Source organism: Mustela lutreola, chromosome 10 (assembly GCF_030435805.1).
Source record: "Mustela lutreola isolate mMusLut2 chromosome 10, mMusLut2.pri, whole genome shotgun sequence".
Classification (NCBI taxonomy): Eukaryota; Metazoa; Chordata; class Mammalia; order Carnivora; family Mustelidae; genus Mustela; species Mustela lutreola.
This window is the reverse complement of record NC_081299.1, coordinates 47485051-47500825: the sequence shown is the minus strand read 5'-3', so window position 1 is coordinate 47500825 and position 15775 is coordinate 47485051. Positions and strand designations below refer to the sequence as shown.

General features: G+C 48.0%; 1 long non-coding RNA gene across 4 annotated transcripts in view; it reads right to left on the bottom strand.

Moving 5' to 3' along the window:
* The window catches only part of LOC131809021 (uncharacterized), a 32456-nt gene extending 17026 nt beyond the window's left edge, over nt 1-15430 (bottom strand). Inside the window, exons 1-4 of one of the 4 annotated variants that reach the window (XR_009345034.1) lie at nt 14089-14458; nt 11863-11969; nt 2170-2236; nt 238-358 (exon numbers count right to left, since the gene is read on the bottom strand). This is a non-coding gene — a long non-coding RNA (uncharacterized LOC131809021). Of the gene's footprint in view, nt 1-237; nt 359-2169; nt 2237-11862; nt 11970-14088; nt 14459-15283 lie in introns of those variants that run through there. The other 3 variants (XR_009345035.1, XR_009345033.1, XR_009345032.1) reach the window with 3 other exon arrangements.
* Between the last annotated feature and the right edge of the window lie 345 nt (nt 15431-15775).

Below are 15775 nucleotides of genomic sequence, written 5' to 3'. Positions count from 1 at the left end.
GGTTAAGTGAAGAAAATGAATAATTACTAAGGTTCTGAACAGGGCAGGAAGATGATGGTGTTTTCACGGCTGAGACAGGGAATTTGAAAGAAGGAGCTGAATCTGAGGGTTAGAGGGCCAACACGTGCAAGACCAAAGCTATAGGACAGAAAGAAGCTGAGGTGTGAACTCAGGTCTACTGAGTTCATATTCCATGAACAGTTTCTGTAACCTGCACGTCTATGCAGAGCACAGTACCTAATGCCGCAGGGACCCCATAATGCAGATCGAATGAGTCGGCGAATGCTTGAATGAGTGGACGCCTTTTGTGAATGCCAGGGGAGCACGGTTACTTTTCTTTTCAATGATAAGTAGATGTCTGTGTGGAGGTTAAAATAAAAAATGGAAGAAAGAAACAAAAGTCGCCGTAAGATTTAAAATTAAAACCTAGTAACCAATATTGTACGTGAATGAAATGGGCGCCATCTTCCTTCTTTTTCCCTTTCTCTGACATATCAGGACATTTTTTATTCTCTCTAGCTTCACAACATACTCTTGCAAACTGCTAGGCAGGATGACTAAAACTACCCACCAGGAAGTTTTGCAAAGCCCAAGCCAAAAAAAAAAAAAAAAAAGCAACATCAAGGAATCTAAGAACATAGGAAAATGCCTGGTGACGGGGGGTGGGGGGGCGGTTACACAGGCTCCTCCACGGATGACTCCAAGTTCAATCACCACCCCTTTGACACAAGCTTAAGTGAAGCCACTGGAGGGACCCGCAGCTGAGCAGCAGAGCAGAAAGAACCATCTGCAAAAGTTCCTACTTGGAATCGGTATGCTCTCCCTCACTACAAGTTGCGTCGTAGAGTAGTCATCATAATTATACTAAGAATGCCTATAGTTTATCGAATGTTTACTACTTGCAGAAACTGGTAAGTGTTTTACAAACACTATTTCATTTATTTTCATGTATTTCATTTCATCAGTTCCTGCAAGAAACATGCCGCTACCCCCATTTGAAAAATGGGGATACCCAGCCTTGAGAAGGTAAAAGAACCTTACCAAGGTCAGGTGCGAGTGAGGTCACAGGATCTGAAGCCCAGCTTGTCTGACTCCAAAGCCCAACCCTAACCACACACGGTTTTTCTCTGTGATTCCTTTGCGGTGGGGCTGTACAGTTTAACTTTGTCCAAGCGAATCTCATTGAAGCATCAAGCACGAAGCCTACGTTCCCAATGCAGGTGTGACAAGACAAGAGTGTCCCCACTCAGAGGCCCTTCATCAGTCCCAAAGAATCAGTGCAAGGATCTAGAGACACGGGTTCAGAGAACTGGGTCCAGATCCTGACGTTACCACTTACTTACTGTGAGGCTTCCCCTGCATTCCGTAAATTCTTTAGGCTTCTGTTAGTTTCTTAGTTCTTACCCAACCCACCCTTTCCCCTGACTTTGGAATATAAAATAAAAGGGTTTGTCTAAATAATTTCTCGAAGGGTTTGAGAAACTGATATTTTTTGTTTGTTTCAATATTTGTATCATTCCTAATATAAACTTTATTACATCAAAAAGTAATTCGCCTGGGTGGCTCAGTGAGTTAAGCATCGGACTCTTGATTTTGGCTCAGGTAGTGATCTCAGGGTCGTGAGATCAGGCCCTGGTTGGGTTCCGTGCTGGGCCAGAAGCCAGCTTGGTAGTCACTTTCTCTCCCTCCCTCTGCCCCTCCCCACCCCACTCTCTCTCTCCCCTCTAAAAAACATAATAATACATGCTTACTAAGGAGAAAACATACTCCTCAAAAAAAAAAAAAAAAAAAGTAATACGTAATTGTTTCAGAAGGATGCAGAAGAGTGAAAGTAATTCCAATTCTTTTGAGCACAAATGGGATCACTATACAAATTCTGACTTTAAAGGACTATCAGAGAGGCTTCTTCCAGCTTTAATATTTAACAATAGCAATAAAAAGTCACGTATGGATACTTTTTGTCACTTCCAAACACTTCTCGACTTTCCTTTTGAAGAGTTCTGTATTCATATCTACGGTTCAGTGCTCTCATCCAAAGATTTAAAGAGTTCTTATAAAGGCTTTTTTATTCTTTTGATGATTAGCTAAAATAAAACAAAACAAAAACCTTGTAGGGGGTATTTCTTTTTCCAAAATAATGCACTCCACAACCTCTTGTTAAGAACTTACCCTGTCTAGGACTTGTGCAGGGAGATACCCAGAATGCCGCGTGATCGTGGGTGAGCAGGTCCAGTGGCTAGAGGGAGAAGTGTAGGAAGGTAAGTACACAATGGCCTGAGTGTGCACGTGTGAGCTATTAATTCTGTCACAGAGGAGGGAAGGGAGGCTGAGTCTGAAAGAAGGAAAGATCCAACAGATGGCCAAGCCTTAGAGAAGCAACCACATAGGCAAGCTCCAGCTTGGTTAGCCGGCAGGTAGAATGACATAGGATTTCTTGTCTACACTGGGGTACTTGATGATGGAAGGGCAGTGCTGACAGTTATGTCAGGATACTGGGTGAAAACCAGAATTTCCTGGGCAAATGAGATCAGATGGTCAACTTCACGCTAACATTTTATTGTGAAAAATGGGGCTCTGAAATGGGTGTGATAGGCAACTGAGGAATCACTAAATTCTACCTTAGAAACTAATAATACACTGTCTGTTAATTAAATTGAATTTAAATTAAAAAAAAAAAGAATAGAAGAAAAATAGGGCTCTGAATCTCATTCTTTACACATTGAAACTATGATGAAAATGGCATGTTCAGAATGCCCCAGGGAAGGCTTCCCCACCCTGGCCAACTTCCTGAACAACTTGCAGAGCTTCCCCTAACAATGCCTTTCAGTCCTGCTGTGAGAATCTAGCATAACATCAACACAGCAAACAAATTGTTCAAATTGAAAAAGCGCATTCTTGTATCATCCTTAAATTAGTGCCCAAGCAATGTAAGACTTTCCAAACCACATTGATACTCAGCCTTGGGAGTTTGGGTTTTCCACAGCACTTTGGGGAGCCACTCAGAGCCCTAACTCTCAATGTTTCCACTTGATGTTCCTTGATTTGTTTATTTGTGCATTTAGTTATAATTCCAAAGAGTCAATGAAGATTTTCTCTGTGCAGACACTATTGGGAAAAGTCTTGGGAGTGGAAGAGGAAAGTCAAAATCTTTTTAAAACAAGACCGGTGTCTACTAGATGTGATAGCTGCTGGTGTACCCTGAGGCAAAAGGAACAGCATATGCAAAGGCACAGGGACAGGAACAAAGCATGGAGTATCCAGAGAACTGGGCAGAATTCTCTGGCTAGGAATGAGCCTGGGAATATGGTGGGAGAAGAGACTAAGTGTGGGTTGAGACTAGATAGCTGAAGGGCCTTGAATGCCGCCCCAAGGAGCTTAGACTTCATCCTGCTATAACTGATAAGTCTCTGGAGCTAGTCTAGCAGGCTATTTGTTTCTGGAAAGAGAGCAAACCAAACAAATCCAGGAAAAGTCACCCATCCTGGATCAAATTTCTCTCTTCAGGTTTGCAGTCCTGATTTGCTTTAAACTTTTTGTTAATGTATTCCCTGACTCCCTGTACCTCAAACACCACCCCCAAAGGAAGGTATCTCAATCGACTAGTGATTATGGGCACAAATTTCTGATGCTTTGAGTTCAGCCCAATCACAACGTAGGCTGGACTAGAGTATTTTAGCATCTCCCAGATCTACTCCCAAATGGGACTCTATGGATGAGGCTCTGGGCCAGATCCAGAGAGGCGAGAGTGGGGGGCTTCTGTCTTCTGACCACCCTCTTGGAAACTGCTCCCAGTGATTTTCTTTGGGGGAATTTATACTCTTAATTCCCTCCATTCTCCACCCCATCATATCTGCCTGAAGACCAAGTCCAAAGTCATGAAGCTCACGTGAAAATTGGCAGCTGTATGCTTTTCAGCTACTTGGGATGCTTAATAAATGGACCAACTTGAAAGATAAAAGTCTCCTTGTCCCCAGAGGTATTTGGACAGCCATGCTCTGGAACGGTTTCTTTCAGGCTGTAGGGAATTGGAGTCTGACAGATGTGGATTCTCCTCCTCGTCTAACTATTTCCAACCTCTGAGCCTCTGTTATCTCAGCTGTAAAATAACGATTATAATAATTCCTTCTTTAGAGGGTTTTTTAGGAAAAAAAACAAAAAACCAAACCAAAACAAAAAAACGAGATCATGAAGTCATGTGGCCCAATGCCAGGTACTAGTATGTGATCAGGAAAAGCTGGCAATCATCACAGTTAGCGCGGGCATCCGCCAGTGGGTGAGCTTTGTGCTGCCAATGGTGAACCAGTCATCTATTTCTGCATAAGACCTCCCCCCGGGAACATGACATGGGAAAAGTCCTATAGGCAAAGAACTGGTCATCAATACCAATGAATATTACCCAATAAAGACCATCTAGCTGCAGGAGCCAAACTTCCCATTTTGCACAAGGAAAAGTAAATTCAGAGAGAGGAATCACAGGCCCAAATCCACTAAGTCCAGTAAGCTATAGAGAGATTCCTGATGAGACCTTAGGTCTCCCGGTGCTTCCTCCCATGTTCAGTAGTGTTCTTTTAATGTCTCTGTTTTCTGTTAAGAAGCAACATTCAGGACCTTCAATGATCCTATCTTCCTTACATATACTAACTCATTCAATCCTTACAGCAACCTCAGAAGGCTGATCTTATTGTTAATCTCCATTTTATGGATAAAGGAAGTGAGAGAGAAGTTAAGTTACTTACTCAAGCCTCACTTCCAGCCAGCAGTAAAGCCTAGATGTGAGCTTGGGCTTGAAAGCCTGGGTCCTTAACCACACACACATATACCAACCTTCCTAAAGTGAAAAAAAAAAGTGTATGGTGTCTCCTTCAGAGGAACCTACTTTCTAGAGGAGAGACAAAACCCCCAAGAGTGTGTAGTCACAGGCTTCAGGCCCCAGGAGAGCGAGAGAGGGAGGGTTTAACTCTGCAAGGTGAGGAGTGAGAAAACTAGGAAAGCTTCCTGGAGGAGGCGGCCTTTAGCCAGTTTCCAAAAGTGGCTTGTTTTCCTCTAAGCTGCTGAGCGTAGGGGTATTCCCTACAGATAGAAGCATCTTTGCTGAGATAGGCAGGTGGGAAGCGGCAGGTTTTCAGGGGCACCAGGGAGGCAGGAGGCCAGGACACCAGACATTAACTCAGTGTGTGAGAAGGACAAGTTACTTAACCTACAGAAACCTCAACTTCCTCTTCTGTAGAATGGGGATAATAATGCCTGCCTTGTGAAGCTGTTTGAATATTAAATGAAATCATGTGTATATACTTCTCAACCCAGTGTTGTTCCTCTTTCTTTATTTACCTATTATAAAACTATTTGCCTCCGTAAAAATTTTTAATTGAGCTTATTTTTTTGCACTTATGCTCACAGTGGCATTAGTAATAATCCCGAGTGGGTTATTAGTCATTCATAATAATAATATAATTAATGATAATGTTAATTGCCATTGATGGAGGGCATTAAGTACTTAATATGTATAATCTATATTTATCTAATCTACTCCGAACCTATCTTAAAGATAAGTATCATTATCCCCATTTTTTCAGCGAGGTTAAGAAATTTACACAAAGGTCACCGGCTAGGAAGTAGCAGGACTGGTTTTCAGACCCAGGTCTGTCTGTCCAGAAAAATACCCGGCAAACAGAGAATGCCCTGTGTTTTGAGTTCATGTTGGTCTTGGCAATGTCCCTCAGCCTCTTTCTCAGAAAGAAAACAAACATTCAAAGAGGTTTGCTAACGTGTTGGAACAAGAATGCCCTAGTGAGAGAGAGAAGGGGCCCGCTGAGGCAGGGAGATGCATCATATTTGGAGGGTGGGGTTGGGGGGGTGCCTCAACCCCTTCTCCCCAAGCCCAGAGGTCCTGAAGAGAGCCTAGCTTGAGCTGGAACCTTGAGCCGCCCAGAAGTCCTGGCATCTTGGCAGGTCACTGTGTGCCTTCTCAGGCTTCAGGTGGTTCTGGGAAGCCAGGGGTGTCCTGCCCGCCAGTGGAGACGCCAGGACTGCCAAGGAGGCTGCCTGCTGGTAAACCAGCCCTTCCCCCCGCCGTGGGTGGCTCCCAGGCAGCAGGGAGTTAATCTGCTATCTGTTGGGAAGGCTTCCAGAAACCTCCCCGCCTGTGTTTGCTCAAGGCTGGGCTCTTCAGAAACTGAAACCAGCGGGACACCAGGCCCAGCCAGCCCTCATGGGATCCTGCCTGGGTTTACCTTCTATGGGGAAGGATCAGAGGGCTGGGCGGAGCAGAGTCTGGAGCCTGGGCCGCCTGCGGATGTGGCAGGCCTGGCTGCCTTCAGCCTGAGGAGGCCCTAAAACCCCCGCCCACGCCTCCACCACCAGTCGGGACCCGCTCCAGGGCCCCAGAGAAGCACACGGGCAGACAAGCCAGGGTGGCTGGAATTCCAGGCCTGCCCCTCACCACCTCTGAGACACTGAGTCAACCACTGAACTTCAGTTTCAGTTTCTTTAGCTGTGAAATGGGGGTAAATAATGCCTGGCCTTTGGATTCAGTAATCCATGTGCAGTAAACTAACACACAAGAAACGCTTGGTTTATGTCCCCCGGTTGCTGTCCCTGTTACTATTACTGCCGTTGTTGTGCCAGTGGGTCGGGCAGCCTACTTTGTGAGGTTGTAAGCTCCCATCGCGCAAGGAAGTCCAGCACAAGTGGAGGGAGATGAGGAAAAAGACAAAAACAGGACAGGAAGGGATTCACGTGTGCATACCCACATACTGACCTGGTCATTTCAGAATCCCCTGGGAAACTCAAGCACCACCTCCGACCCACTGAATCAAAACCCCCAAAGGCAAGATTTTCCAAAAGTACAGTTTCATTTTATAAACCACTCATCTGGACCAATTATGTCTACATTTCTCACCTTCAAAAGACCCTAATGTTAAAAAACAAAACAAAACAAAAAAACCCTAATGTTATTCCCTCCCATCCTATCAATTAAAGAGGGTAAATTAGATTTGTTAAGTCATAATTAATTCATTTGGTCACTACATAAGTTATGGACCAAAGGCCCAGAGTTCATTCCACAAATAGTCATTCACTCAACAAATATTTAGTGTGTAACTACCATGTCCCAGGCCCAGTGCTGTGTCCTGGGGGGATGGCGAAGGAGAAGGTGGACAAGACCTCTGTCCATCCCCCTGCACCCTCCAATGCCCCCCCCAACCTCCCAATCCCCAGCGCTTCCCAGTCTGGCAAGGGAATGCAGAAAATGGATTCAAATACTGACATTGAAGCCAGGAGAATCCCACTGGGTAGAAGACACCAATATTCCGACAGTAAAAAGATGTGGTTCCATCAATAGCAAATAATGTTGACATGTCATTATAGAGAAAGGTGGACGGCGGTCCTCGGCTGTGCGCACACATATGCGCCTGCACAAGAGATGGCATGATTATTTTTATGAAACCCAAAAGGTCCAGGGTCCTTGACTCCAGAACGGCTAAGGTCTTCTGAGGAAAGGAAGACCCTTTGGACTTAATTCCTGCTTATGTGGCCAGTCTCATGGCCTGGCCCACACATGAGGAACTCCTGGCCAGTGGCCCCAAACTCTGAGCAGAGTCGCTGAGAGCGTGGGCTCTGAAGCCAGGCTGCCTAGGGTTGAATCCCAGCTTGATTCCTTAGTGCTGTGCGATTGTGGGCAAGGTACTGTGAGAGCACAGGCACAGAGATGAGACCTCTGTGTGCCTGTGAATAACACCTGCTCACAGAGCTGTCCTGGGGATTACAGAGCAGGTACTGAAAGCCGTGGTAGGTGGGCATCGATTAATGAGCGGCTATTATTTTATGCTCCCTTTTGCCTTTGATGGTCTGTCTCTCTGCCTCAAGTACCCCCCTCCCTTTTTCCGTCTGGGGAGCACATAGTTGTGGGTGCCACGGCCCTCCTCTCTAGAGCCTTCCTTTCTTCCTTCAGCAGGCAGCGTGATGCTTTTTCATTTGGGTTCCTATAGTTCTTTATAGCAACCTCTCACACTGCAACTGTGTTTCTCATTGTCATTGAGGTCTTTTCCCTTCCTCTCTGGATTCTGGGTTTTGAAAAACAGGGGCTCCATTTTGTATCTTAAGGATTGTATTTATTTATTTGAGAGAGAGCGAGAATGAGAGAGACAGAGAGAGAGAGAGAGAGGAAGAGAGAGATTACAAGCAGGGAGGGGCAGAGGAGAGGGAGAAGCAGGCTCCCCACTGAGCAGGGAGCCAATCCCAGGACCCTGGGATCATGACCTGACCAGAAGGCAGACACTTAACTGACTGAGGCCACATCTTTTCATCTCTAGGGACAAGACGGTCCCTGGGATAGAATAAACTTGCCACTATCTGTTGAACTAACGAAGGATAGACAAGGGCTGGACGGACAGGCCCAGGATCAGAGAATTCTAATCTGCACTTGGGGGGTTCTGTTGGGAAAAGTGCTTTCTTGAGCTTCTGGCTGCTCATCTGGAAAGCAGATCTGATAATAACAATGCCTGTGTCTTGGGTTTGGGGGGATTAAACGAGGTGCATACAGGGCAACATTTGAGTATGAGCTCTAGAATCAGATTGTTTAAGTCCCAGCTCCACGACTCATAAGCTGCATGATGTCTGACACGTTTTTAACTGTGCTGTACCCGGAGAAGACAGATCTCAAACCAAAAAGAACGCATCGTTATTACGGGCCATTCAGAGAATTAAAGGAGACATTCTTTACAAAGTCACTGGTGCCTGGCATGGAGTAGGTTTTCAGTACATACATACTGGTTCCATCCACCCCCACTTTCTCCAACCCTGTAGGCCCTAGACTCTGAAAGCCCGAGACAGCTGTTCAAATGCCACATTTTGCTCTGAGTGACTAATGTCCCTTAAGCCGAGGTTGGAAAGCCGACTCCAGAACTAAGCTCACATTCAAGCACTGAATGAGATGCAGGGAATGTGGCTGTCCCATTTATTTAATTAATAAGGAAACTTGGGGGGAAAGGAGCAATTTAAAATCAACAAGCATGCCAAGGAAATTAAAAGGCAAGAGCTAGCCCACAATTTCATATGTGGGTTTCAAATGTCATGGGAACGGTCTCTTATGTAAAGACAGGAATAATGGGATCATCCAAACCCAAGCTAGTGTTTGACAAACTGTAAGACCAATGACTGGCACTCTGTTTGGGGAGCAAGCAGTGTACCACACTGTCACAATTCTCAAATTTCCTACTGCTTTATCATAGCATTTTCGAATAAACTCATTATTCAAAATTCTCCAGTGGTTACATGCCTGCTACTAAGCCAAAGGGTGTGGAAGAGAATCCCATTGCATGGCCACACCAATGGCCCCAAAGCTGCTTCGGTTGGTGGGACTTAGAAGAGGCTGACATGAGTGAGGGCGGCCAGGCCCTCGGAAACTGGGGTTGTCGGTGGTCCAGTCAGCCAGGACTTGGCCGTTGAGTTTAGAGAGGCAAGAGGAGAGGACAGGAGTCCCACGTGAAGTATAGGATCTCAGCAGACTTGTGGGATGAGCTACACGGTGGGGTGGGGGAGGGCAGGAATCTTACTAGCAAAGCCAGCTGCCTGCCAAGTAGGGTGTGGGTCCGATTCTGCAGAAAAGAGAGAATTACAACTGTTTTAACCTCCAGCCTCTAAGGATTGGGAAGAAAGTGGGGACAGGGGTCACAGAGGAGACAAGTCCACTCCCTATTCCCTGAGCACACTCCACCTGCATATTCTACCCTGATCTCTCTTAACCTAAGCCTACGTCTCCAGACCTTGAGCCAAGTCAGGCACCTGCTCCAAAAACTCTCTCCTGATCTCTCCAATTAGAGAAAGAATCTCTCTCTTCTTCCCCATACACCTGAGGAAATTTGGGTCTCCATTTTAACACTTCTTCCAGTTCTTTATGACATGTCCGCCACCCTCCTTCATTCTTTTTTCCTCTTATTTTCCTCTTTTAAAATAGCTTTAAGTGGTGCCATTGGCTTGCAATAACCTGCACATATTTGAGGTGCACCATTCCACAGGTAGGGACCTGAGAACCATTGGCATCACCAAGATAGTGAACATGTCCATCACCCCAAAGGTTTCCTCACAGCTCCCTTCTCCAAACCAACACCCAGCTGCTTTCTGTCTCTGTAGATTGGTTTGCATGTCCCATAGTTTTATACAAATGGAAGGACAGAGTATGTACACTTTTTGGAGTGGTTTCACTCCGTGAGCATCATTATGTTGAGATGCATTTATGTGCATTTATGTGATCTCCACTCCTCTCTGAAATGTGGGCTTCTCTGAGGAGAAACAGGCCAGAGCCTAGAGCTCGATGCTGGGCACAAAGGAAGACCCATGGTGGGAGACACTGTGGTGTGATGGACAGATCTCTCTGGACTTGGTATCAGAGTACGCACAGATCTCATGCCTAGAGTCATGCCCATACTTGACCAGCTGGGTAGCCGGGAGCGAGTCACTTATAATCTGAGCCTCAGTTTCCTTATTTGTAAATCAGGCTGATGCTAAACCTCTCCACTCCAGGGAGAGCTCTGTGAGACTCCACTGAGCCCAGAGATTAGGTGCTCTGTAAACTGTGAAAGGTCAGTCCTGGGCCAGGATTAGGCCTGAATCAAGCCAGCCGCACACTGGGAACGCCCCCGCTCCCAGGGCTATTTAAAGGCCTGCGTGGATTTCTTTCTGGGGAAGCTGCACAGACTGGCAATTCCTCACAGAAATCGCCAGTAAAGGTTATGGCTGGTGGACTTTGAGCCTGGCCCAGTCACCAAAATCTCAAGGATTCTTTTCCCTCCCACTCCTGGCTTCCTCTGCAAAGGCTGTGTTTATTGACAAGGTGGCCCTCCCTCCAGAGAGCTGCACGTGACCGTGACCGGAGGGTCCCTCCTTTGGCCTGGAGCCTGAAGATAAGGACAGCCCATCTGCTGGGGGTTCCGAGGCCTAAAGGAACGGGAACTGAGCAGAGGAGGGGAGCAGGGGGCAGCCTGCCAGGCCTGGCCGCAGCTTCCTTTGGCCAGGACTGACAGAGAGGGGTGAGGTGGGGAGGGAGAGAAGGAAATGGTTGTCTCAGGTTGGAAACTGACTTGACCTATAAAATCACACCAGATTTGAAGACACTTCCTATGTCACCCCTCCCCCTGCAATACCGCCATCATGAACTGAATTTCTTATTCGCTGCTGCTAAGGGAAGAGAGGCGCGGGCAGCTGCTAGGGCTGCCAGGATGGAGACTCCACTCAGCTAGCCTGGCTTAGGGAAGCCACAGGGCTGTCATCAAGTAGAGCTACCTTCTGCTGAATATCTTCTCTGTGTCAGGCACTAAATTTTCTCTATGCTTTACAGGGTAACCTTCAAAGCCATACGGCGGGGGGGTGGGGGGGTTGGTGCTTCCTCTCATTTTACAGCTGATGAAGGTGAAATCATGGGTCCAAGGCCACCTAGGACATGAGCCAGGATTTGAACTCAGTGATGTCTGACGACGGAATCCATGTTCTTTTGAGAATTTGAGGATGACGATTCTCAAGGAATGAACTTAAATAAATTATTTCCTGATCATGCTCTGTGAAAGTGTCCCTGTTATAAAGACCTACAGTGGAGGTTGGTGTCTAGAAGGTTCTGAGAAATCTTAGGGCAAAAGAACTTAGTTTTTTTTTTTTTTCCCCACCAAAAATTTCCCATATTAAATTGATCACCAATCTTTTTTCCTATAAAACATCTCTTCAGGTTCCTCAGAACAAGTGCTCCTCAGAGCCTTGTGTGAGAATCACAGCTGAGTCAGAACCGGAAGGGATTACAGGGATTATCCACCTTACTCGAATGAGTGCATGAACAACACCTTTTATTAACATCTCCAGCTTTGAGAGACTTACTACCTGCAAAGACAGATTGCTCTGTTCTTGCACCCATGCGGTGGTTCGAACTGCACTGCCGGACAGAAGGAGATTGCAAGCTATGTACATAATTCAAGATTTCCCAGAACCTACAGGGGAAAAAAAAAAGTGAAAAAAGAACAGGCAAAATTCACTTTAATAACATCTAATTGATTAACCCAGTGGATCTAAAAATAGTATTTCAACATGGTGTCAGTAAGAAAGTGGTTAATGGGATATGTTTTTCTTTGTTAAAAGAAGTCTTTGAAATCCAGACTAGCCCCATTTCAGGGGTTCGAAGGCCATGTCTAGCTAGTGTCTAGCGTGTTGGATGGCACAGGGTTAAAAGAGTCTTCTTTTAGGCCAAGCAAAACTCTTCCTGCTTGGGCCTCAGATTCAAGGGCTTGGCCTAAGGATACAGAACTTTACCACCCCCCTCCCCACCAAGATGAGGTCTGTTTTGGCTACTTATTTGTACATGCGTTTCAAGGATCCCCATCATGGAGCTTAATCCCCTGGCAGTGGTCTGCTCAGGTCTGTCTCCCCCTTTCAGAAGGCTTTCCAAACTTCAAACTGCTCTACAAATAAAAGGCCTTGTTCTCCTAACTCCTAGGAGGACAGCCTTAGAGTCACCCAGGAGTTTTAGTGGTCTCATTACATGGTTATGTTAAATTGATCCCACAGGCAGCTGCTGATACTGTGTCTGGCCCAGAGCTACTCCTTTCTGTTCCCTGGGCCTCAGTTTCCCTGTCTGTCAAAGTTCAGATTTCTATGATTCTGACCCATTCTGCCTCTTCTTATCCACACCCCTCTTTGCCTACATACTAAATTTCCCTTGAAACTAGGTCTTAATGTAGAGTTCAGGAAACAGTCATATCCTCCCAGATACCATCATAATAAGCATTTTTTGAAAATTTCTCATGTCTCAGGCACTGTGCTAAGAGCCTTATAAATAGCATCTCATTTAATCCTCTTCACACCTGACTGAACTCAACACTAGCATGATCCCCTTTTACAATTGCAGAAACTGAGGCATCAAGCGGCTGAGTCATAGGTCCCACACCCAATAAAGGGAACAGCTGGAAATTCCAGCCCAGGGGCCTTCTCCGGGTTCCCGAACCCAGGCTGGGAACGCAGGCCCAGACCATGGACCTGAGTGAGGCCCAGGTCTCAGACTGCGACAGAGGGAACAAGGGCCCAGGGTAACAACAACAACAACAACTACAAAAGTTTTTTGCTTTTATTGTTGTTGCTGCTGCGAAAACCCACCGAGTGTCCTCCTCCTGTTTGGCCGAGGAAGGAAATACTGTTATACTTCCCTTGCTAAGGAAATCCTACTCTTCACAAGTCAACTTTCGTCCCATCCCCTTGACCTTTCAGGAAAGGGCCCGCGACCCCTGGAAAGGCTCTGGAGGAGACCTGAGGAGCTCAGCATGCCCTGTCTAGGGCAGGGGTATTTTTAGCTCAGGCTGCACTGTTTACAAGGAAGCCAGTCCCCTGAGCCTGCCCTCTCCCTCCAGGCCCCACCCGCCACGGGCTCCTCCGGGCCCTTCCTTCCTCCCTCCTGGAGGCTCCTTCCCCACCATCTCTGTCAGCGTGTGGGCTCCATCAGCACACTGGTGCCCTGTCACGACCACCCCGGGAGATGACTGAGCAAAGCCACGGCCCTGGGCACCGACAGCCTTCTGGAAGGGCCAGCTGTGACCTGGCACTGCAGAAAGACAAGAAGCTGCCACCGGTTGAGAAAAGGCCTGGGCAGCTGGCGCCTGACTGGAAATCCTATAAATGGGTTCAGCCCTGCTGCCAGCACTACGGTGTGCCAGGTGCTCTTTGCTGTGACAGGTCGCTGACCCTCCTTGGCCTCCCTTGGTGCAGCTGGAGCGCAAGGAGGGCTCGAGGAGGGGCTCTGCCTGCTGAGCCTCCTCTGCTGTTAGGCGCCAATCCTTGCGCCTGCCCTGTGGAGGTGGCGGCAGGTGTTAAACAGGGGAATGGTGGAAAAGCCCACGCTCACAGTGGGCATGCAAGCCACGGCGGCCTCTGTAATAATCTCCATCTCTCCAGCACTTCACTCGGTGTCTGGCAACAAGGCGGTTCTCCACCGAGGGAGGAGGCTTCCTTTTATTCCCATAGCTCTGCGTTCTCTCACGTCTAAGTCTGTACAGAACAGCTCCTCCAACCATGCCCTTTTTAAAGTTTTCAGTCCTCTCGCCCAACCCGGCACCCCTGTACCTGCTGCGGCTCAAGAGTCTTCCAGCAGAAGTTCCTTCTCTGAGTCACCATCCTAGGGCTTTCAGGGCAGGCTGCCCACCTGTCCCCTCACCCCACTGGCTCTTCAGACCCTGGGCCTGGCCCAGGAAGTGTGTCTTCTCAGGGTCTGCCCCTAAGGTAGCAGAGCTGGGAGGGGGAGCTCCACCCCGGAAGCCCAGTCTCTGCCCAGGCTTCCCCAGAGGTGGGTGTGGAGATTACCAGGCCTCCAGGCTCTCCTCCTGAGGGCATGCTGGGCTTCTCCAGCAGGTGCAAGAGATCCAGGGATTGGAGGCAGTTAAGTTCCTACCATGAATCCTCCTCCCGCCTCCCCCGCTCCCCCTCCTGTGTCCCACTTCCCCTCTCCAGACCTTTCCCTTCCTCTCCTCCTCTTCCTCATACCCAGCCTCCTCCTCCTTGCTCTCCCTCACAGTTGTGCTTTCGACCCAGGTGACAGCCTACTGTATTCCCAAGGGGAAGGACCAGTGACGAGGTGGGGGACAGACTTGTCTCTGAAGCCTTATACCTCTCCTTCTCCGAGTCCTTCCACAAAGATGCCCTGAGCCATCTGGTGTGCCAACAAGGCGCCGGTGCTAAGCCCGGGGGCCAGGTAGCACCCCTGGTTTGGGGCAAGTTGCATATTAAAATGTACCTTCTCTACTGTCTCAAGATCCTGCATTCACACTTTTTCCAGTGTGGTTTTACTGTCCTACAATGCATTACCTTAACCTTAAGGAGAAGCTGACACTCTTGGAGAATGTCATTATGGAAAGAGAATGTCATTACGGAAAGAGGCGTCCCTCCTTCTCTCCCCATGCCCCGCTCCCTAGACAAAAGAAAGAGCATGTTTCACTGAACAAAAGCCTGAGTGTAGGACTTGGTTTAGGCAAGAGTGGATGGCAGGAGAGGAGGCTGCAGATGGATACGGGACAAATCATGCCGGTGGCCCCCGCTGGGAGCCATTGTTCCCCACCATGGTGCGTCAGGACCTGACTGCAGCCGGGGTGTGGCCGGGCTGGAAAAGGGACAGAAAGAACAGCAGCAGGGAGACTTCCTGGGAAACTGTGGCCACGCTTCTTGCCCCACTGAACCCCCTCAATCCCTAATCCCTGACCTCAGAGACCTGTGGGGAGGTGCTCATTCCCAACTCTCTGCCCCACCCACCCTGTTTCTTACTCACTGGGTGGCCTTTGACAAGTCCCTTAGCTTCCGTGGCTGGATTCTTCTCATCTTCAAATCAGAGAAAGTGTGTGTGTGTGTGTGAGTGTGTGTGTGCGTGTCTCAGCACACACACACAGACGCACGTACGCACGCGCACATACACCCACCAAGGGTTGTTATGAAGCTTAAATAAATAAGACCATGGAAGGAAGTCCTTTGGAAAGCACAGGCTGTTCTCTATCTCCCCTTGGCCTGGGCCGCTATTCCCATTCCCCAAGGGGAAATCCTCCTCCGGAAAGTGCTATGCACACTGGCATGGGGGCTGGGGGGGAGGCGGGGGGGCTCCAACAGACACCAGATCTCTCCCTTTCCACATTCGGTTTGACTTCCAGCCCAACTGCTGTTGGCTTGTGGACGGACGGGCGGCTCCCTGGGACGTGTCTCGTCACCAGGCTGATGTCCCACGGGCGCAAGCTCTGTGACTGACATCAAGGACCAGAGGGGCCCAAGG